At 42.0% G+C, this 22624-nt stretch overlaps 1 protein-coding gene across 1 annotated transcript in view; it reads right to left on the reverse strand.

Moving 5' to 3' along the window:
• LOC134345670 (serine/threonine-protein kinase 32B-like) overlaps positions 1 to 22624 on the reverse strand; it is a 329201-nt gene that overhangs the window by 151325 nt on the left and 155252 nt on the right. The window lies entirely within an intron of this gene.

Consider the following 22624-nt stretch of genomic DNA (forward strand, 5'->3'; position numbering starts at 1 on the left):
AACTGAAAAATTCCTCTTTACCTCTGTTCTAAAAGGTCAGCCCTCAATTTTGAGGCTGTACCCTCTAGTTCTGGATATCCCCACCATAGGAAGCATCCTCACCACATTCTCCCTATCTAGTCCTTTCAACATTCAGTAGGTTCTAATGAGATCCCCACCCCCATCCCTGCATTCTTCTAAATTCCAGTGAGTACAGGCCCAAAGCTGCCAAATGCTGCTCATATGTTAACCCGTTCATTCCCGGAATCATCCTCATGAACCTCCTCTGGACTCTCTCCAATGACAACACATCCTTTCTGAGATATGGGGCCCCAAACCATTGACAATACCCCAATGGCCTGATTACTGTCTTATAAAGCCTCAATATTATATCCTTGTTTTTACATTCTATCCCCCTTGAAATGAATGCCAACATTGCAATTGCCTTCCTTACCACAGACTCAACCTGTAAGTTAAACTTCTGGGAGTCTTGCACAAGGACTCCCAAGTCCCTCTGCACCTCTGATGTTTAAACCTTCTTCCCATTTAGGTAACAGTCTGTACTATAGTTCCTTTTAACAAAATACATTATCATACACTTCCCAACACTGTATTCCATCTGCCACTTTTTTGCCCATTCTTTCAATTTGTCTAAGTCCTGCTGCAATTACATTGCTTCCTCAGCACTACATACCCCTCGTCTATCTTTGTATCATCCGTAAACTTTGCCACAAAGCCATCAATTCCATTATCCAAATCATTGACAAACAATGTGAAAGGTAGCAGTCCCAATACTGACCCTTGAGGAACACCATTAGTCACTGGCAGTCAACCAGAAAAGACCCCCTTTATTCCCACTTGTTGCTGCCTGGCTGTTAGCCATTCCTCTGTCCATGCCAGTATCTTTCCTGTAATGCCATAGGATTGTAACGCCATAGAACATAGAATAGTACAGCACAGTACAGGCCCTTCAGCCCACAATGTTGTGCCGACCCTCAAGCCCTGCCTCCCATATAAACACCCACCTTAAATTCCTCTATATGCCTGTCTAGTAGTCTCTTAAATTTCACTAGTGTATCTGCCTCCACCACTGACTCAGGCAGTGCATTCCACGCACCAACCACTCTCTGAGTAAAAAACCTTCCTCTAATATCCCCCTTGAACTTCCCACCCCTTACCTTAAAGCCATGTCCTCTTGTATTGAGCAGTGGTGCCCTGGGGAAGAGGTGCTGGCTATCCACTCTATCTATTCCTCTTATTATCTTGTACACCTCGATCATGTCTCCTCTCATCCTCCTTCTCTCCAAAGAGTAAAGCCCTAGCTCCCTTAATCGTTTGTCCACCCTGCTTGTTACTTCCCTGAAGAACTCTGACAGAGTTAGAACTCATTTGCCAGGTTTGCCAGGCAAGATTTCCCTCGACTGAAATGATGCTGTCTTTGACTTATTTTATCATTAGTTTCCAAGTACCCCGAAAGCTCATCCTTAATAATAGACTCCAACATTTTCCCAACCATTGAGGTTAGGTTAACTGACCTATAATTTCCTTTCTTTTGCCTTCCTCCCTTCTTAAAGAGTTGAGTGACATTTGCAATCTTCCAGTCCTCTGGGGTCGTGCCAGAATCAAGTGATTCTTGAAAGATCATGCCCAATGCATCCATTATCTCTTCAGCAACCTCTCTCAGGACTCCAGGCAGCATCCTGGTAAACCTCTTCTGTATGGTTTCCAAAGCCTCCTGGAATGGGACACCCAGAAATGTACACTATGGTCCAGATGCAGCCTAATGAAAGCTTTATATAACTGCAACATGACTTTCTTAATGTTATATTCAATGTTCTGACCGATGAAGGTAAGCATTCCACACACCATAATTACCACCCTACCACACTATCTTCCAAGGGTTTGCCTACATTTATTGCCAAAACAGTGCAGATATGTTCCAAGGAGTACTTTTGGATGCACATTCTAATGCCAGGTTACAATTTCAAGATTCAATATAAATATTTAATTGCACTCACATACCCATCAAAGGAGAGTTGTAATTTTATTCTGAATTGAAATCTATTGGTCAGCAGTGAAGGTTATGGGATGAACGATAAAAGATGAGCTCTTAAAGAAATCTGTGAAAGGCAGCTGTGATGCGTCCAGCTAGACGTCCTGTTGAGCTGGAGTGGTTTTTTTAGGTGTTGTCTGACTAACCTGTTTTCCCTCCAGCCTCTTGTGTTCTTCCTTACCAAACATAATGTGCAAAGAGAGATTCCCATTTAGTCACCTATTGTGTAAATTCTCTACTGAATCCATATATTTTTCCAGAATCCATGAAAAAAATTTCTCCAACCAGCAATCTGACACTCAGTCTGCCATGAAAGGTTTAAATGGAGACAGAAGTTCAGTAGATAATATGCTGATCTGCTGTCAGTGGCAAAAAATAATGTTACTTGTCGGTGGTTAGCTGGGCAGAATAGGAAGTGAAATTTACTGGTAAAACAAAGATAGGTGAGTGAGTAAGTTGTGAGGAGGGTATGAATAGCTTGGAAAGAGATATAGATAGACTAATGATGATTAGCAAAGTGGATAATGCATCAGATTGAGTATAATGTGGAAAATATGAGGTTATCCACTTTGGAAAAAAGAATGAAAAAGTAAATTATAAATTACAAAATGTTATGAAGTATGAAGATCTGTAATATAAGAAATGAGCATGTAGGTACAGCAAAATAATTGAGAGAGCCAGTAGAACCTTTGCCTTTATTCAAAGAGGCGTGGGCTGGGGTTAAATATTTTTGCTGCAGCTTTACAGGGAACTGGTGAGGCAGCACCATGAGGCCTTTTGTTTTCCATATTTCAGAACAGATGGACTTGCTTGGAGCCAGTGTAGAGATGGTTCACTAGGTTGATTCCTGGGATGAAAATTTTGACAACGGACGATCCAATGTTAGGCAGCTTGAGCCTGTACTAGAGTTATGAAAAATGAGAGATGATCTTATTGAAAAATATCAGACTTTGAAAGGAATTGATGGAGTGAATGCTAAAAGGGCAATTTTCAAAGTTCGATGTAAATTTATTATCTAAGTATGTACAGTACTGTGTGAAAGACTTAGCCACATATACATATATGGTTAGGGTGCCTAAAGCCTTTGTACCATACTGCAGGAATTCTATGTACTGCTGCTGCAAAAAAATAAATTTTGTGACATACAGTATGTGAGTGATGATAAAATCGATTCTGATATGGGTCTCTATTGTGGACTGAGAATGGGAAGGGGAGGCAGGGAAGGGGGAATCATGGGGTAAAGGGGAAGAGATAGGAGTGGAAGTGGGAAGCACCAGCCAAACGTTCTGTAATGACCAATAAACCAATTGTTTGGAGTCAAATTACCTTGCTTGGAGTCTCAGGGCTGGGTGTGTCTGCACCCACGCCAACCCCACCCCTGGACCTTCTTCTCCACCATCTGTCCCACACCCCTCCCACAGCCCTCCACCCTCATCAATCCCAACATCCTTTGCTCCCACCAGATTTAGAAAGTCACTCTCTGCTCCACGTTGACAAATACAGTACTGTGCAAAAATCTTATATATATATATACACACACATATACACACAAACCATATATATATATATATATATATATATATATATATATATATATATATATGTGTGTGTGTGTGTGTGTGTACACCCAGAGAGGGAGGGAGTTCCATGATTTTGACCCAATGACAATGAAGGAACAGTGATATGTTTCCATCAGGATGGTGAGTGACTTGTAGGGGGGTTTCCAAGTGGTGGTGTTCCCAGGTATCTACTGCTCTACACGTTGGTTCAGGAATCTGATGGTTGAACAGTAATAACTGTTCTTGATCCTAATAATGTAGACCATAGGCTCCTGTATCTCCTTCCCGATGGCAGCAGCAAGAGGAGATCATGGCTTGGATGGCGGGATCATTGATGATGGATGCTGCTTTCTTACACACTCCATACTTAATGGGGAGGGGTTTTCCTGTGAAGGACTGGGCTGTACCCAGTAGTTTTTGTAGGCTTTTCTGTTCATGGGCATTGGTGTTTCTATACCAGGCCTTGATGCAACCAGTCAGGATACTTTCCAATGATCATCTTTAGAGCTTGTCAAAGTTTTAGATGACACCCTGAATCTGCACAGACTTTTAAGGAAGTACAGGTGCTGATGTGCCTGCTCTGTAATGGCTCCTACATGCTGGTCCCAGACAGATACTCTGAAATGATAATGTGAAGAAATTTAAAGTTACTGATCCTCTGTACCTCCAAACCCCCTATGAGGACTGGCTCGTAGAACTCCAAGAGCCTCTGATTTTTTAGTAGTTGGTATTAGAACTAAGGAGCATCATTTCAGAATAAGGGATTACCTATTTAAGGTAAAAATGGGGAGGATTTTCTTCTCTCAAAGTTCTGGAACTGTTGAATCATCTTCCCCAGAGTAGTCAGGCAGAGTCATTGAATATATTCCAGATACAGTACAACAGATATTCAGTCCACAAAGGAATCAAAGAGCAAGTGGAGAGAGCAGGAAACTCTTATAGAATTGTGGAACAAAGTCAAAAAGCCACCTAGCTTATTCCAGTTCCTGGTTCTTATTTATATCATCCAGCTAAATTCCCCAGTGGAAGGACAGTCCATTTTGAAAGCGAGGTTGCATTGACTGTCTGATACTGCCTGTTATGCTTGAGGAGAGAGAAACAGAGATGGTGGGCCAGCTGCAGGAGACAGCCCTGTGTGAGAGTAGCTCAAATACTCTTAAAGTGCTCACATCCTCTTCTGTACAGATCTGAGTCATGCATTAGAATTGTTGTTTCAAAATCTCTTAAACACTGGGTTCAATTTTTTGAAAAATCGGCTACATTTTAATTTACTGAAGACCAGTGAATGTGCTTTTCAAAACTATTCTCCACAATCGCAGAAAAGGCTATTAAATTGACCTCAGCCAAGGTGCCTTTTAAGAAATCAATGAAAATAACCTTCATAAACTCAATAGCATTCTCTTAATTGGTACCTTGTAATTAGTACAGAATCTTAAAAAGTGTAAAACATGTATGCCATTCTTCACAGTTTTCCACAACAGGTTAATTAGGGACATGATTGACAAGGCAGTTGCCACCATATCAATATCAACGTTCAGCAATTGTTTTGACATCAATGCATTTAAAAAGTGAATCAATAGAATCCTACTCTAACATTGTTTATTGTGCTCATGGGCTTGTCCTTAAGCACAGTGAAATCTTGATTTAATGTGCCTCATTATATTGTGATATACAACAAGTGTTACCATGTTCCCAAGACAGTTAACATTTTTATTTTCAGTGACAGGAAAGCAATAGTATTGCACAGGAAGTAACATATCTTAGTGAAAATCTGCCTGACAATGGCAATTCTGAGGAGGAGCAGTAAATTCATGGAAAGAAGCAGCAACCCATTGCTGGGGATCTGCACTAGTTGTTGGATACAGCAATGAAAATCAAGTGTGAAGGAAGGGGGAGGGTGTTGGGGAAATCTGTTCAAACTGTCTGTTTACTAGATTATATTAACAGAAGAAAGAGGTCTTCCAAAATTACATGAATGTTAGTTTCACTAATTATGCAAGTGGCTTATCATTAAGCAGTTTCCCAAGAGCTGTGTTATATTGAGGTTGCACTATCTACATCTGTGCCTGCCTGTACCATTCCTCATGATTACACAGTGATAGATCTGCCACAAGCAATATTGTAGCCCAGTGTTATATAGTGACAGGCCTGACCCTACTTCTTGTGTAACAGTGATACATCAATACCCACCAGGCTGAACGAATCCAGAGCCAAGAATGAACAAGATAGGCAGAAGACTGAATTTGCCTAACCTGGCCACTTTGTCTCTGATCCCTGGCTATTACTTTCATTTATCCACTGGCCCAGGTTCAATCTGATTCATGGGCACAGATCTAGAATGGTCCCTGTTGAGTCACTCCATCCATTTGGAGTCCATTATGGCATGGGACCTGAAAACTTGGGCTTGAATTGGACAAGCCTTAGGGGGAAATCAGCATCAGACTGAATTGTGCCCAAGCTTCTATCCATAGGCATTGCTGGGATTGGTGTTGGAAACACCAATGTCTTCTTTGTGACCAGTGGTGTGCCTCAGGGATCTGTTCTGGGACCTCTTCTCTTCGTGAGTTTTATAAATGACCTGGATGAGGAAGTGGAGGGATGGGTTAGTAAATTTGCTGATGACATAAAGGTTGGGGGTGTTGTGGATAGTGTGGAGAGCTGTCAGAGGTTACAACGGGACATTGATAGAATGCAAAACTGGGCTGAGAAGTGGCAGATGGAGTTCAACCCAGGTAAGTGTGAGGTGGTTCATTTTGGTAGATTAAATATGATGGCAGAATATAGTATTGATGGTAAGACTCTTGGCAGTGTGGAGGATCAGAGGGATCTTGGGGTCCGAGTGTCATGGTCCGGTCTGAGAAGTCCGCATTCCGGTTCACGGTCCAGTCCATGGACTCAGGACTCCGGGTCTTCCAGCTATCCCTTGTTCGACTAAATCAAAGGTACCTGATTCCCATTTTTGGGCTTGCAATTTAAGTAGCCTTGGGATTGAGTGTGGGTGGCTGGTTTGTCTTGTCAGTCCCCCTTGGAGCAACCTGCTAATGGAAGGCTAGTAAACCATTTGTGATCTCTGGGCCCGGTTGGAGGACCACTGCTTCATGGAGCCTTGTTGCCACTCATTGGAGTAGTCTTTGCGGTATGGATTCGGCTGTTTCCCAGGCCAGCTGAGTGGCTGCCAGCTACTCCGAGCTAGGTAGGGATCCGGCTGTTTCCATAGCCAGCTGAGGTTGCTGGCCGAACTGAGACTTGGAGCTTCCCCGGAACAGAGATGGAACTGTCTGTTGTTCTTTGGTGTTTGTCTCTTCATGTCCTTGCCTCTGTGGGGTAGGCCAGGCCGTTTTGCCGTTGCCCTGCAGGGGGATTTGTCTCGTCTTGTCCTCACCTCCGTGGGGTAAGCCAGGCTGTTTTGCCATTGCCCTGTGGGGGGACCTGTCTTGTCTTGTCCTTGCCTCTGTTGGGTAAGTCTGGCTTTTCTGACGTTACCTGATGGAGATACCTGTCCCACCTTGGTGTGGAGATGAAGTTGAGTCCCGGCTTGTCGTAAGATAAGTCCAGGCTCTATGTCTGTGTTCTGTCCTGTCTCATGTTTATGTTGTGTTAAAGATGAGTCCTGGCTTGTTGAAGGATAAGTCCTGGCTCTATGTTGATGTTCAGTTCTCAGTCTGTCTCTAGCTCCAGTCTCCAAGTTATCAGCCTCTGCATTTCAAGACAAAGACCCCAAGCCTCAAGGATTCCAAGCCAAGCTCAAGCTCCAAGAACTCAATCCTTGAGGATCCCAAGCCAAGCTCCAAGAACCCAAGCCTGGAGGATCCCAAGCCAAGCTCCAAGAACCCAAGCCTGGAGGATCCCAAGCCAAGCTCCAAGAACCCAAGCCTGGAGGATCCCAAGCCAAGCTCCAAGAACCCAAGCCTGGAGGATCCCAAGCCAAGCTCCAAGAACCCAAGCCTGGAAGATCCCAAGCCAAGCTCCAAGAACCCAAGCCTGGAGGATCCCAAACCAAGCCCCAAGAACCCAAGCCTGGAGGATCCCAAGCCAAGCTCCAAGAACCCAAGCCTGGAGGATCCCAAGCCAAGCTCCAGACCCAAGACCCCAGCCTGCAGCCAAGCTCAAGACCCAAGACCCCAAGCCTCGAGGATCCCAAGCCAAGCTCCAAGAACCCAAGCCTGGAGGATCCCAAGCCAAGCTCCAAGAACCCAAGCCTGGAGGATCCCAAGCCAAGCTCCAAGAACCCAAGCCTGGAGGATCCCAAGCCAAGCTCCAAGAACCCAAGCCTGGAGGATCCCAAGCCAAGCTCCAAGAACCCAAGCCTGGAAGATCCCAAGCCAAGCTCCAAGAACCCAAGCCTGGAGGATCGCAAACCAAGCCCCAAGAACCCAAGCCTGGAGGATCCCAAGCCAAGCTCCAAGAACCCAAGCCTGGAGGATCCCAAGCCAAGCTCCAGACCCAAGACCCCAGCCTGCAGCCAAGCTCAAGACCCAAGACCCCAAGCCTCGAGGATCCCAAGCCAAGCTCAAGACCAAAGACTGCAGCCTCAAGCCATGTCATGTCCTTGCCTGGTTCTGGGGTCAAAGCCCGAGGCAAGACCCAGGATCTGGGTCCTTGTCCAGTCACGGGCTCAGAGTCCAAACCTTGTCTCCTAGTCCATGGTTCCTCGTCCTGGTCTCGCTTTCCCTAGCCGAACTCTGCGTTCTTGTCCCTGCTGCTTGCCTGAATCCTGTCACGTCCCTACCCTAGTCAAGTCCTGTTCCTTGTACTTCAGTGTCTGTGTCTTGCATTTGGGTCCATTCCCAGCACCCCCATGTGACACCGAGTCCATAGGACACTCAAAGCTGCTGTGTAGGTTGACTTTGTGGTTAAAAAAGCATACGGTGCATTGGCCTTCATCAATCGTGGGATTGAGTTTAGGAGTGGAGAGGTAATGTTGCAGCTATATAGGACCCTGGTCAGATCCCACTTGGAGTACTATGCTCATTTCTGGTCCCCTCACTATAGGAATGATGTGGAAATCATAGAAAAAGTGAAGAGGAGATTTACGAGGATGTTGTCTGGATTGGGGAGTATGCCTTATGAGAATAGGTTGAGTGAACTTGGCCTTTTCTCTTTGGATCGACGGAGGATGAGAGGTGACCTGATATAAGATAATGGCAGGCATTGATCACGTGGATAGTCAGGGTCTTTTTCCCAGGGCTTAAATGGCTAACATGAGAGGGCACAGTTTTAAGGTGCTCGGAAGTAGGCACAGAGGAGACATCAGGGGTAAGTTTTTTTTATGCAGAGAGTGGTGAGTGTGTGAAATATCTGCTGGTGACGGTGGTGGAGGTGGATACAATAGGGTCTTTTAAGTACATGGAGCTTAGAAAATAGAGTGCTATGGGTAACTCTAGGTAATTCCTAAGGTAAGTACATGTTCGGCACAGCATTGTGGGCTGAAGGGCCTGTATTGTGCTGTAGGTTTTTTATGTTTCTATGGGAGAAACCCTCCCACTAATTGAATGGCACACATTCCACGTCATCCTTTATCATCAACAATAACCCAAACAGGCTGAAAGCAGAACAGAGCTGCTAAAGCAAATACCTACAGCATTACAGTAAAGACGTGAACCAGGGCATTACACAAGTTGTATTGGAGGGACAGGAAGTTAGGCAGAGGGGGTGGCATGGCATAAAATCCATAGAAAGATGTGACATAGGATCAAAAGATGTTGAATCCTTGTGGGTTGAGGTAAGAAACTGTAAGGGTAAAAGAACTTTAATGGCAGTAATATGTGCATCCCAACAGTAGCTGGGATGCGGACCACAGATTACAACAGGAAATAGAAAAGACGTCAAAAGGGCAATGTTATGATAGTCATAGGAGACTTAAGCATGCAGGTTGATTGGTAACATCAGGTTGGCAATGGATGTCAAGATAGTGAGTTTGTTGAATGCTTACAAGATAGCTTTTTAGAGCAGTTTGTCATTGAGCCTTCTGGGAGATCAGCTATACTGAATAGGGTGTTATGTCATAAACGGAAGGTGATCAGGGAGCTTAAGGTAAAGAACCCTTAGGAGGCAGTGATCCCAGTATGATTGAGTTCAATTTGAAATTTGATAGGGAGAAAGCAAAATCTGACATAGCAATATTTCAGTGGAGAAAAGGAAATTAGTGGTATGAGAGGAGTTGGACAAAGTAAATTGGAAGGAGATGCTGGCAGGGATGACAGCAGAGCAGCAGTGGTGTGAGTTTCTGGGAAAAAATGAGGAAGGTGCAGGATAGATGTATTCCAAAACCAGAGAAATACTCAAATGGCAAAATAGTACAACCGTGGCTGACAAGGGAAGTCGAAGCTAATGTAAAAGTAAAAGGGAGGGCATACAACAAAGCAAAAATTAGCCGGAAGATAGAGAATTGGGAAGCTTTAAAAAAAACCTACAGAGAGCAACTGAAAGAATCATTTGGAGGAAAAAGATAAAATATCAAAGCAAGCTAGTAAACAATATCTAAGCTTTTCAAGTACTGTATGTAAAGAAGAAAAAAAGATATGGGAGTGGATATTGGACCGCTAGAAAATGAGGCTGGAGAAATAATAACCAGGGACAAGGAGATAGCATATGAAGAAAATGGGTAGTTTGCACTGTGGAAGACACTAGCAGTGTGCCATATGTTGAAGGGTGTGAGGGAAGAGAAGTGAGCAGAGTTACTATTACAAGGGAGAAGGTGCTCAAAAAGCTGAAAGACCTAAGGGTACATCAATCACCCGGACCAGATGAACTGCACACTAGGATTCTAAAAGAGATAGCAGTGGAAATTGTGGAGGCACTAGTAATGATCTTCCAAAAATCATTTGACTCTGGCATGGTGCCAGAAGACTGGAAAATTGCAAATATCACCCCAATCTTTAAGAAAGGAGGAAGACAGCAAAAGGAAATTATAGACCAGTTAATCTGACCCCAGTGGTTAAGAAGATGTTGGAGTCAATTGTTAAGGATGAGGTTAGGGAGTACTTGGTGACACAGGAAAGATAGGACAAAGTCACCATGGTTTCCTTAAGGGAAAATCTTGCCTGATGTACCTGTTGGAATTCTTTGAGGAGATCACAAGTAGGATAGATAAACGGGATGCAGTGGATGATGTATATTTGGACTTTAAAATGGCTTTTGACAAGGTGCCACACATGAGGTTGCTTACCAAGGTATTACAGTATAGTTACTAACATAGAGCATTGGCTGATTAGTAGAAGGCAGTGAGTTGGGATAAAGGATTCTTTTCTGGTTGGCTGCCAGTGACTATTGGTTTTCCGCAAGGATCAGTGTTGGGACCACTTTTAATGCTGTATATCAATGATTTAGATAATGAAATAAATTGCTTTGTTGCCAAATTTGCAGATACGAAGATTGGTGGAGGGGCAATTAGTGTTGTGGAAACAGGTAGGCTGCAGTAGGACTTAGTCAGATTAGGAGAATGGGCAAGAAAATAGCAAATGAAATACAATGCTGGTCATGCACTTTGGTAGTAGAAATAAGTATGCAGACTATTTTCTAAACAGGGAAAAAAATCCAAAAATCTGAGGTGCAAAGGGACTTGGGCATCCTTGTGCAGAACACCCTGATGGTTAACTTGCAGGCAGAGTCGGTGGTGAGGAAACCAGATGCAATGTTAGCAATCTTTTCAAGAGGTCTAGAATACAAGAGCATGGATGTGATGCTGAGACTTTATAAGGCGCTGGTGAGACCTCACCTTGAGTATTGTGAACAGTTTTGGGATCCTCATCTAAGAAAAGATGAATTAGCATTGGAGAGGGTTCAGAGGAGGTTCACAGGATGACTCTGGAAATGAAAGGGTTATCATACGAGGAATTTTTGATAGCTCTGGGTCTGTACTTGCTCAAATTTAGAAGGATATGGGGCTATCTGATTGAAACCTTTTGAATGTTGATAGGCCTAGACAGAGTAGATGTGGAAAGGATGTTTCTCATGGTGGAGGAGTCTAGGACAAGAGGGCACAGCCTCAGGATAGCGGGACGGCATTTAAAACAGAGATGCAGAGAAATTTCTTTAGCCAGAGGGCGGTTAATTCATGGAATTTGTTACCACAGGCAGCTGTGGAGGCCAGATCATTGGGTGCATTTAAAGCAGAGGTTGATAGGTTCTTCATTGGATATGGCATCAAAGGTTGTGCGGAGAAGGCTGGGGAGTGGGGCTGAGAAGGGGAAAAAAGATCAGTAATGATTGAATGGCGGAGCAGACTCTATGGGCTAAATGGCCTAATTCTGCTCTTATGTCTTATAGTCTTCTGAAAGTCCAAAGATTCACAACTCTCTGAGAGAAAAAAATCCTCTTCATCTCTATCTTGAATTGGCATGTATGAATTCTTAAGCTCTTGGGGTTTCTAGCATATTTTGATTTCATTTCAGATTTTTAGCATCTGAATTTCTTTTACATTTTCATTTACAAAAGAATTGTTTTATTATCAAGCCCTATTTGGTTTAATATGATCATCTCTCGTCTTTTCAATACCAATGAGTGTATGTCCAACCTACTCAGCCTTTTCTCATCTGAGAATTCTTTATCCTAGTAATCAATCTTGTAAACCTTTGAACTGTCTCCAGTAGCAGTATATCCAATGAAATAAAACCAAGATAATATGCAATACTACACATGTATAGTTAGCAAAGTTATTTGCATTTATGTTCTGTTTCTTTGTAATATAGGCCAGATTTTATTTTGCTTCCTAATTCCTTGTTTTGCCTGTGAGCTTATGTTCTGTGTTTCTTATTTATGAATCCCTTGATCCTTCTCCACAGGAGTAGTCTGTCTATTTATTCATATAAATAATACGATGCTTTTCTACTTCCCCTACCAAAGTGAATAACCTCACATTTCCTCATATTATATGCCATATGTCAAAACTGCACCCATTATTCATTCATTATCCCCTTGTAGACACTTAGTCTCCCCTTAACTTGTTTTCTACCTGTACTATCTACAAATCTGACTGCACTACACCAAGTGTTTTCATCTCAGTCATTAAAATTGCAAGACACCCCACTGGTTAAAGTTTGCAATCTAAAAGTGATCCATTCACTTGTGAGCCAGTCAGTTCTATATCGATATTAACATCAGCATCACAAGCTCTTTCCTTGAATGTTTTCTGAACATAGCACTTCAAGTAATTGCAAAAATCAAGCTGCTATATGAACTCATCAGGCCAGTCAGCATCTGTGTAGGCAAAAAAAATTGTTGATTTCTTTGGTTTGAGACAATGAATGGATCCCCACTGCAAAATCCTTCCTCCTTTATCCCACTCTCCTTCATACCATCCTAAATGTTTCCCTTCTCTCTATCCCAGGCCCTTTCCTTCCATGCCATCGCATTCCAAATCTTCTCTCTCTCATCTCCATCCATCCTTCACCCCTCACAAGCAGTCCTGATCTCTCTCTTTCTGTCCCTCAATCTGAATAGCTGTTATTTGCTGGATGGGAAAAGAAGAAGGAAATGAAAAACAAGCTCTTTTGTTAATATTCACCACCATTTTGACAAAATTCCAAAGTTTTCTCTGCTCCTGTGCTCCTCTGCACCTTCCCTTACTCCCTAATTATCTGATTCATAGAGTTTAGTGCTCTTCCTATATAATCAGAGGTTGCTATAGAATGTCACTCATATGCTCTTCAAGACCCTGCCGTCAATTACTTGTAGTTATTAACATAATGTGTCAGATTACTACGTGGATTGCCAATGAACAAATAATCACATCACCCAGATTCTGGGCACCTACTTAGACCCTGACATTGTACAATTCACATTAGAACAGATCTCATTTCTCCTGACTAATTTACAGATCGTTCAAATTTACACCTACAAACATCCTAATTCCTGCCTTTCAGAGTTCAATGGAGAGAGTTTTGTACTGTATAGTTTGTCATGTTGCGCGTAGAATCATTTGCAAGCAGTACTGAAGTTCACGTTTCCTACCTTGACTCCAAATTTTGCCATATGTTGCCATATTTACCTCATCACTACTTTGCTGCACTAGTACTTGACTGCCTTCATATTAAGCATTCTTCAATCTGTCTTAAATCTTCTCTGTTGATGAAACTCCACAGCTTCCATTCCAAATCTTCCAAACCCTCTGGCACAGAAATTTCTTTTCATGTCAATCGTAAATAGCCAACACATTATTTTGTATCTAGTGAATCCACAGAAAGCTTCTAGTCTGGACGGAGTACTTGGCCAAGTAGTGAAGACCTATGCTGACCAACTGGCTGGTGTATTCACAGATATCTTCGACCCCTCACTCTGGCAGTGTGTGGTACCCACCTGCTTCAAGCAGGCTTCAATAATACCGGTGCCAAAGAAGAGTATGGTAACCTGTCTCAATAACTATCATCCTGTGGCACTTACATCCACAGTGATGAAGTGTTTTGAGAGGATGGTGTTGAAGCATATCAACTCCCGTCTGAGTGGAGACTTGGATCCATTCTAGTTTGCCTAATGAAGCAACAGGTCTACAGCAGATACATCTCAATGACTCTTCACACAACCTTGGAACATTTGGACAGCAAAGGTGCATACGTCAGGATGCTCTTTGTCGATTACAGCTCGGCATTACTAATCAGTAAACTCTAAGACCTGGGCCTCAATGCCACCTTGTGCAATTGGATTGCGGATTTCCTCACTTGTAGACCCCAGTCAGTTCGGATTGGCAAAAAGATCTCCTCCACAATCTCCATCAGCATAGCTGCTCCATAGGAATGTGTGCTTCGTCCCCTGCTCTACTTACGTACTTAACACCTGTGACTGTGTGGCTAAGTACAGCTCCAACACCATATACAAGTTTGCTGATGACACCACTGCTGAGGGCTGTATCAAAGGGGGTGTTGAATCAGCACACAGGAGGGAGATTGAAAACTTGACTGAGTGGTGTAATAACAACAACCTATCACTCAATGTCAACAAGACCAAAGAACTGATTGTAAACGTCAGGAGCAGGAAGCCAGAGGTCCATGAGCCAATACTCATCGGAGGATTAGAGGAAGAGAGGGCCAGTAATTTTAAATTCCTGGGTGTCACTATCTCAGAGGACCTGTCCTGGACCCATCATATAAATATAGTTGCAAAAAAAGCACAATAGCACCTCTGCTCCCTCAGGGGACTGTGGAGATTCATCATGTTGTCAAAAACCTTGCCAAACCTCTATAGCTGTATGGTGGAAAGTGTGCTGACTGGCTGCATTATGGTCTGGTATGGGAACACCAATGCCTTTGAGTGGAAAATCCTACAAAAGATTGTGGATTTGGCCCAGTACCTCATGGGTAAAACCCTCCCAACCACTGAGCATGTCTACATGAAATGTTGCTGTAGAAAAATAGCATCCATCATCAAAGATCTTTACTATCCAGGCCATGCTCTTTTCTTGCGACTGCCATCAGGTAGAAGGTACAGGTGCCTCAGGGCTTGAACCACCAAGTGCAAGTTCAAGAACAGTTACTACCCCTCAACCATCAGGCTCTTGAACAAAATATGATAACTACACTCATTCTACATCTGGTGTTCCCACAACTGGTGGTCTCACTTTAAGGACTCTTTATCTTGTTATTTCATGCTCACTAATTATTGCTATTGAATCACATTTGCAGCTGCACAATTTGTTTTCCATTGATCCTGTACTGTTACTGTTCTATAGATTTGCTAAGTATATCTGCAGAATAAGAATCTCAGAGTTGTATCTGGTGACATCTATGTATTCTGATCATAAATTTTACTTTGAACTTTAGAACGTTGAACTTTGAACTTTTTGATACCCCAGCCAGACTCTCTAAATCCATATAATAATTTTTCATCCTTAACGAGATCACCACTATACAGAATTTTGACCCAGTAGGCTTAGCACCCCTTCACAGAACAATCTTCCCATCTTAGGCATCTATCTGGTTACTTTTATGGCACACCTTCCATTGAAAGTATGCCTTTCTCTGGGTAGGGAGACCAGAACACAATGGATCCTTATATAGTCACCATAAAACTGCTTTTATTCATTAACTCAGATTAATAAAGACTAACAGACCTTCCTGTTGCTTGACAAACCTGTATGTGAATTTTCAGTTATTTTTACTCAAGGATAATCAGATTTCTCTGAACTACAATACCTTTCAATCTCCTACCATTTAAATCAAACATTTTCCGATCCTTTTTCAATCAGAATAGATGAGCTCTCATTTATCTACATCACGCTCCCGTCTGTAATTTCTGGAGCCTGTCTGCATCCATTCTACAACCCCTATTGCCATTCCACATAATCTGATCAATACAAAATCCTGAGTTCCTCCAATTTTGTTAAACTTTACCATTTCAGTCAACCAAAGAGCCTGCAAGTAAATCTTGGCCTCTTTAAACAGCACACGATGAAGGTCTGTCCTAATGCTGAACGCTTGATCCTATGCATATGTTGATGACAGACCATTGATAGCAGCAGTAAGGCACAATTTTTCATATGTGACTTAGTTCAATGATAAAGTAATCAGCCTGTGCTATTTGAATAGGCAAGAGTTCTGCAGGTGATACTGATCTTCCCGTTATGGAGGTTTATGCCAGTCATGCAAATCATATTCTAAATTTGATGCAAAGTAATAACTGTAGCATCCAAGCCACTGGTGCCCTACAGACACATTTTGCAGCAGAAGTGTGAGATCTATAACAATGAGCAGCTCGACAGAACAAGCAATAATGTACTATATTGCTGGAAAACCATTTGGATAGTTACTGAATTAATGATATAAAGTTACACGGATTGCTTTAAAATAAATTAGATTAATGAGGAAGTGCTGTTGCATGGAAATGAAATGAAGTTGAACTATGTAATAAATTAGTTTGAAAAGGAATGGCATTAAAGATTAAGTGCAGGATGAAGTGTGTAAAGTATGAAGCGATTATGTGGCAGCAAACTACTAATGGGCAAATCTGCACTTTATTGTATGATGCAGAACACATCACCTATAAAGCAGTTCATTATTACATAGCTGTATATGTCATCATGCACTTCTTAAAGTTAAACTCGCAATACAGGAGACCCTCAGAGCTACATACTGAGTCCCCTTCTTTTTTCCCTGTACACCCCTGACTGTATCACCACCCACAGCTCCAATCTGCTAATTAAATTTGCCTACGACACTACATTGATTGGCCTAATTTCAAACAATAATGAGGTGGCCTACAGGGAAGAAGTCATCTCTCTGACACAGTGGTGTCAAGTAAACAACTTCTCCCTCAATGTCGTAAAAACAAAGGAGCTGGTTGTGGATTACAGGAGGAATGGAGACAGGCTAACTCCTATTGACATCAATGGATCTGGGGTTGAGAGGGTAAACAGTTTCAAGTTCCTCGGCATCCACATCACCGAGGACCTCACGTGGTCTGTACACACCAGCTGTGTGGTGAAAAAGGCACAACAGCACCTCTTTCACTTCAGACAGTTGAGGAAGTTTGGTATGGGCCCGCAGATCCTAAGAACTTTCTACAGGGACACAATTGAGAGCATCCTGACTGGCTGCATCACTGCCTGGTATGGGAACCCTACCTCCATCAATTGCAGGACTCTGCAGAAAGTGGTGTGAACAGCCCAGTGCATCTGTAGTTGTGAACTTCGCATGATTCGGGATACTTACAAGGAAAAGTGTGTAAAAAGGGCCTGTAGGATCATTGGGGACCCAAGCCATCCCAACTACAATCTATTCCAGCTGCTAACATCCAGGAAGCAGTACCGCAGCATAAAAGCCAGGACCAAAAGGCTCCGGGACAGCTTTTTCAATCAGACTATCAGTCATCAGACTAATAAACTCATGCTGATTTGAGTGTACTCCATATTACATTGACTGTTCTATTTATTATAAATTATTATAAGTTAATATGATTGCACATCACACATTTAGGTGGAGACATAACATAAAGATTTTAATTCCTCATGTATGTGAAGAATGTAAGAAATAAAGTCAATTCAATAAACAGATAGAAAAAGGCCTTTCTACTCATCATCTCCATTCTGACCATTCTGACCATTTTCACCTTCTGATTGGCCCATTTGAGGTCTGTATCTCTCTATGCCTTGCCTATTCAAGTGAATAACTGTCTCATTGCCTCTTAAACAAGTGATCATAATATGATCAAATACACCCTGAATTTGAGAAGGAGAAGCTAAAGTCAGATGTGTCAGTATTGTAGTGGAGTAAAGGGAATTACACGGGCATGAGAGAGGAGTTGGCCAGAATTGATTGGAAAAGAACACCAGCAGGGATGATGGCAGGGCAGCAATGGTTGGATCTATGCCTTGATCTATGAAATTCAATATGTTTATGTGTCTTTTCACCACACGGTGTACCTTGCCTCAACTTTCAGGAACTATGCACTTGAATCCCAGTGTCCCTCAACATTTCTTAGCTCCCTAACATTTGCTCTGTGTATATCCTATTTGAAATCCCAAAATCCATCGCCTCGCACTTTTCAGGATTAAATTCCATCTACAGTGCTCTTCCCTAATCTGATCTCTATCCTATTGTAGCCTTAAGCAGCCTGCTTTGCTATCCACATTACTTGTCTTCAATTTTCATACTATCTGCATACTTACAAATCATACTTCTTACATTCAAACCCATATCACTAATATAGATCACGAATAACAAAGTCTCCAGCAGCGATCCCTGCAGGCACCTCTGGCCACAGACTTCCAATCAAAAAATCATTCTGTCACCACCAATACACACAAAATTCTGAAAGAACTCCACAAATCAGACAGCATTGATGACAGGGGATAAACAACCATGTTTCAGGCCAAGACACTCCCACCTCCCCCTCGTACCCCATCTATTATTTATTTTTATACACACATTCTTTCTCTCACTCTCCTTTTTCTCCCTCTGTCCCTCTGACTATACCCCTTGCCCATCCTCTGGGTTCCCCCCCACCCACTTGTCTTTCTCCCCAGACCTCCTGTCCCATGATCCTCTCGTATCCCCTTTGCCTATCACCTGTCCAGCTCTTGGCTCCATCCCTCCGCCTCCTGTCTTCTCCTATCATTTTGGATCTCCCCCTCCCCCTCCTACTTTCAAATCTCTTACTAACTCTTCCTTCAGTTAGTCCTGATGAAGGGTCTCGGCCTGAAACATCGACTGTACCTCTTCCTAGAGATGCTGCCTGGCCTGCTGCGTTCACCAGAAACTTTGATGTGTGTTGCTTGTCATCAAAAAGAGTGTTGGGGGTAGGGGGGAAGGAGTCCAAGCTAGAAGGTGATAGGTGAGACCAGGTGGGGGGAAGGTGATGAGTGGTGGAGGGAAGATAAGACTTGTGTAAATGGATGTCAATAGTTCACAGACTCCTCACTTAAAGAAGTAACGACACATCTTTTATCTGGTCATTGCTTTCATATATGCACGTATCTCATCTCCCATTAATTCTGTAGAATTAGTATGCTGCGATCTAGCTGTATATACTCATTTTGCTCTCTAAAATAATGAAGGAACATGATATGCATTCCTAATATTATTGTGAAATAATATACTGTGATAGAGAGTTAATTGATCAGCGCTGTGTGCTGGACAGAGAATTAAGACAAAGGTCTGAATTCACAATATTCAGTCTGTGTTTGGAAAATGCAATCTAGCCATGAATGTAAGGAAATAAGGGTGATAACAAATGTCATTACAGTCAATTTCTTTCACGGGTCAATTACTCCACTGTAATTATGATTATCCTCAGGCAGCTTTTCATTAGGAGAAATTATTTATAGATAAATGTTCAACATTCACACCATTTACAGTGGAATTATTTTCGCTTATAACTCTCATTATTCAGTTTAAATCTTCCCTTCGATGGGAGTTCAGTGAGACCCTCTCTCACTGCTCCCCCTCTGTGATCTCCGCCTCTTTCTGACTCTTCGACCAGATCCTCACCCAGACCCGCTACCACAGCCATAACTCCTTCCTGGGAATGTGTCTCTGCCGCCATCTTGTACCGCAGGGATTCCAGCTCCGGTTCCAGGCCTCCCAGTTCGGGCCCAGCGAGGATCCCAGGTACCTCTGTTTCATTGACCGCTGCTCCCACCAGATTCTCCGCGCCATGCTCGCTGCCATGCAAAGATACCTATGGGCCCTGTCCCTCTGTCTGCCACCACTCTGGGCCTTGCTCTCCACCGTCTGCCATGGACCTCTCCTACACTTCGTTCCACCTCCTTCTACTACCCATTGTGTTTTCCCCTATTCCTTCTTCACTTTTCCTGCTTATCACCTCCCTGCTTCCCCTCCTCCACCCCTTTATCTTTCCCCTTACTGGTTTTTCACCTGGAACCTACCAGCCTTCTGCTTCCCACCCTCCCCCCACCTTCTTTATAGGGCCTCTGCCCCTTCCCCCTGCAGTCCTGACAAAGGGTTCCGGCCGAAACTTTGACTGATCATTTCCATGGATGCTGCCTGACCTGCTGAGTTCCTCCAGCGTGTTGTGAGCGTTCTTTTTCATTTGCCTTTTCGGTAGGTGTTTGTGCTCATACATGATGACAGTGCTGGGAAGTTAATATTATTTGGGTTATAGACTCTAACCTATTGATACATACTGTACAATAGAACCAAATAATGTACTTGAAAATTAGTATACAGTACAAGTAATATTCTTGGACAAGATATAGATTCAGAAATGCAATTTGGAAAACTGCTTAATTCATATTATTTTTACATATTTAATCCCATACTTCTGAACTGCCCATTTCTAAAAAAAATTAGCCTGTGAAAATAATTCACAGACAAGCTCCTTACTTCACTTGAAGAAGGGTCTCAGCCTATAACATTTATTTATTTATTTATTTATTTCTTTCTATAGCTGCTGCCTGACTGGTTATTTATTTCTATAGATGCTGCCTGACCTGCTGAGTTTTTCTGGCATTTTGTATGTGTTGCTCTGGATTTCCAGCATCTGCAAACGTTCTTGTGTTTGGGACCTACTATTATTGCCACCCACATTGTTTCTTTGTGGTTTATTGCAATCTTTCATTGATGTGGTGGTAAATCAGGGAACTTCTGTGTGAGTTCTGAACACATGTACGTTCTACTTTCTCCAGCATATTTCATTATTTAAGACTTTGATGACAGCAATTCAATCAAAGTTTTGAGGAGAATCAATAAATCTTGAGAACAAGGTTCAAATAGTTTACATTTGTCATCTTAATCCAAGACTTGATTGCTGCCCTCCCTTCTGACTGGAGAAGTTCCAGAGAAATAAAACTTCAAAGCTTTTTGATCAAATATAACAACTTGTGGCAGTAACAACTAGATATTACAGCAGAAAGTTGATGTACTGACCAAAGTAAGCTTATTAGTTGTGCTACTCTCTCTAAACTAGAAATGAATATATAAAACAGAATTACAAATATATAGCACATTAAGCACTTTATTCTGCTTATCCGTTCTTCTCTTTATCATATTCTTTTATATATTTATCTACTATTACAATATATATAGGCATTTCCTTTATTGTATCACTTGATGCTATTCTGAAATTTGTGAAAGTAAACACTTGGTACTGCACTCCCAGCCTTGACATGAATTACATTTTATGCATTATTAAAAATTAAATTGAAAACCTTTTTTTCAGTGTGTTTTAAGAACGAAGGAATGGCTTCAATCCTCATAAATCTAATACTGCTTATCGTCCAGGTAACACCGTCTCTACTGTAAAGCATAGTGGATGTAGCCTCATGCTGCAGTGACGCTTTTCAGCTTTTGGTCAGGATTGATGGGAAAATGGGTACTGCCAAATACTGAGATCCTAGATAAAAATCTACTAGCCTCTGCCAGAAAGCTTAAACCGGGCAGGAAGTTTGTCTTTCAGCAGGACAATGACGCAAAAAACACTGCCAGAGCAACCATGAGTGGCTTCAAATGAAGAAAATTAAAGACCTTGACTGATCAGTCAGAGTCCTGATCTTAACTCGATCGAACATCTCTGGCAAGACCTCAAGATTGCTGTCCACCGCCGCTTCCCAACTAACCTGGTAAAACTTGAATAATTTTGGAAGGAGGAATGGGCAAATCTTGCTCCATCACATTGTGCAAAGCTAATGGAGAAATGTCCAAAAGACTACTGGCTGTATTAGATGCAAGAGTGGTTCAACTAAGTACTGAGCAAAGGGGGATTGCTGTCATCTTAGTCTTTGAATTTTTAGCTTTTCATACTTCACACTTTTCCCTGTATTTTGGGCTCTGCTATAGAAAAAAAAAGGGAGCATGTTATTCACAAATAAAAATTCTCAGTTAAATTGATCAGAATCCCTGGTTGTAATACTCATTTATGTGAACAAAGGTTTGGGGACTGAATAGTTTTTTGAGGCATTGTATTTACTTCATATTCATAACTTTGGTTTGGATGGTGGATTGGTTCCAAATGTTATATTATTGGCTTTAATTGAAATGTATTTTATGCATGCTAATAAAATGACATGGTCTTTCTTGGTTATATGCAGAATGGAAATGGAAATTATTCTCTCTAAATATTCCTCCCCAAAGACATAAATTCAAATGATTTTGGAAATTTCATTTACTGCAATGTTTTTTAAATACCATTTTCTTTTTTTCACAACGCTTAAACTTGGCATTGAGTTATGGTTCTTACCTTTCAGTAGATTGAGCAAATAACAGCAAATATCCTTTGGGTTTTACTTCTAATAAGGTTACATAAATTAAAAAATAAACCATTGCAGGTTGCTGTTTACAGTGGGAGGACACTGAAAATATTTGATTTGGAAACTGACAAGACAATCTCTTTGATTGATACCTGGACATCAATTATTCAACAATGCAACATCCTTTTCTAATTAATTAAAACAACTACCTTTTCTCTTCTGTCTACAATACAATCAAAATTCACTTGCCTAAAGACCACACATCCATGGGGATATTATTGCTGAAAGAAAAAACAGCCCGCAGGAATTCTTTTCCACATAACACAGAGTTCAATGGGGAATAAGGATTATGTTATGGAAGATCATGGAGACAGTATTCTGGCAACACAACCTGTATAT

Source organism: Mobula hypostoma, chromosome 4 (assembly GCF_963921235.1).
Source record: "Mobula hypostoma chromosome 4, sMobHyp1.1, whole genome shotgun sequence".
Taxonomy (NCBI): domain Eukaryota; kingdom Metazoa; phylum Chordata; class Chondrichthyes; order Myliobatiformes; family Myliobatidae; genus Mobula; species Mobula hypostoma.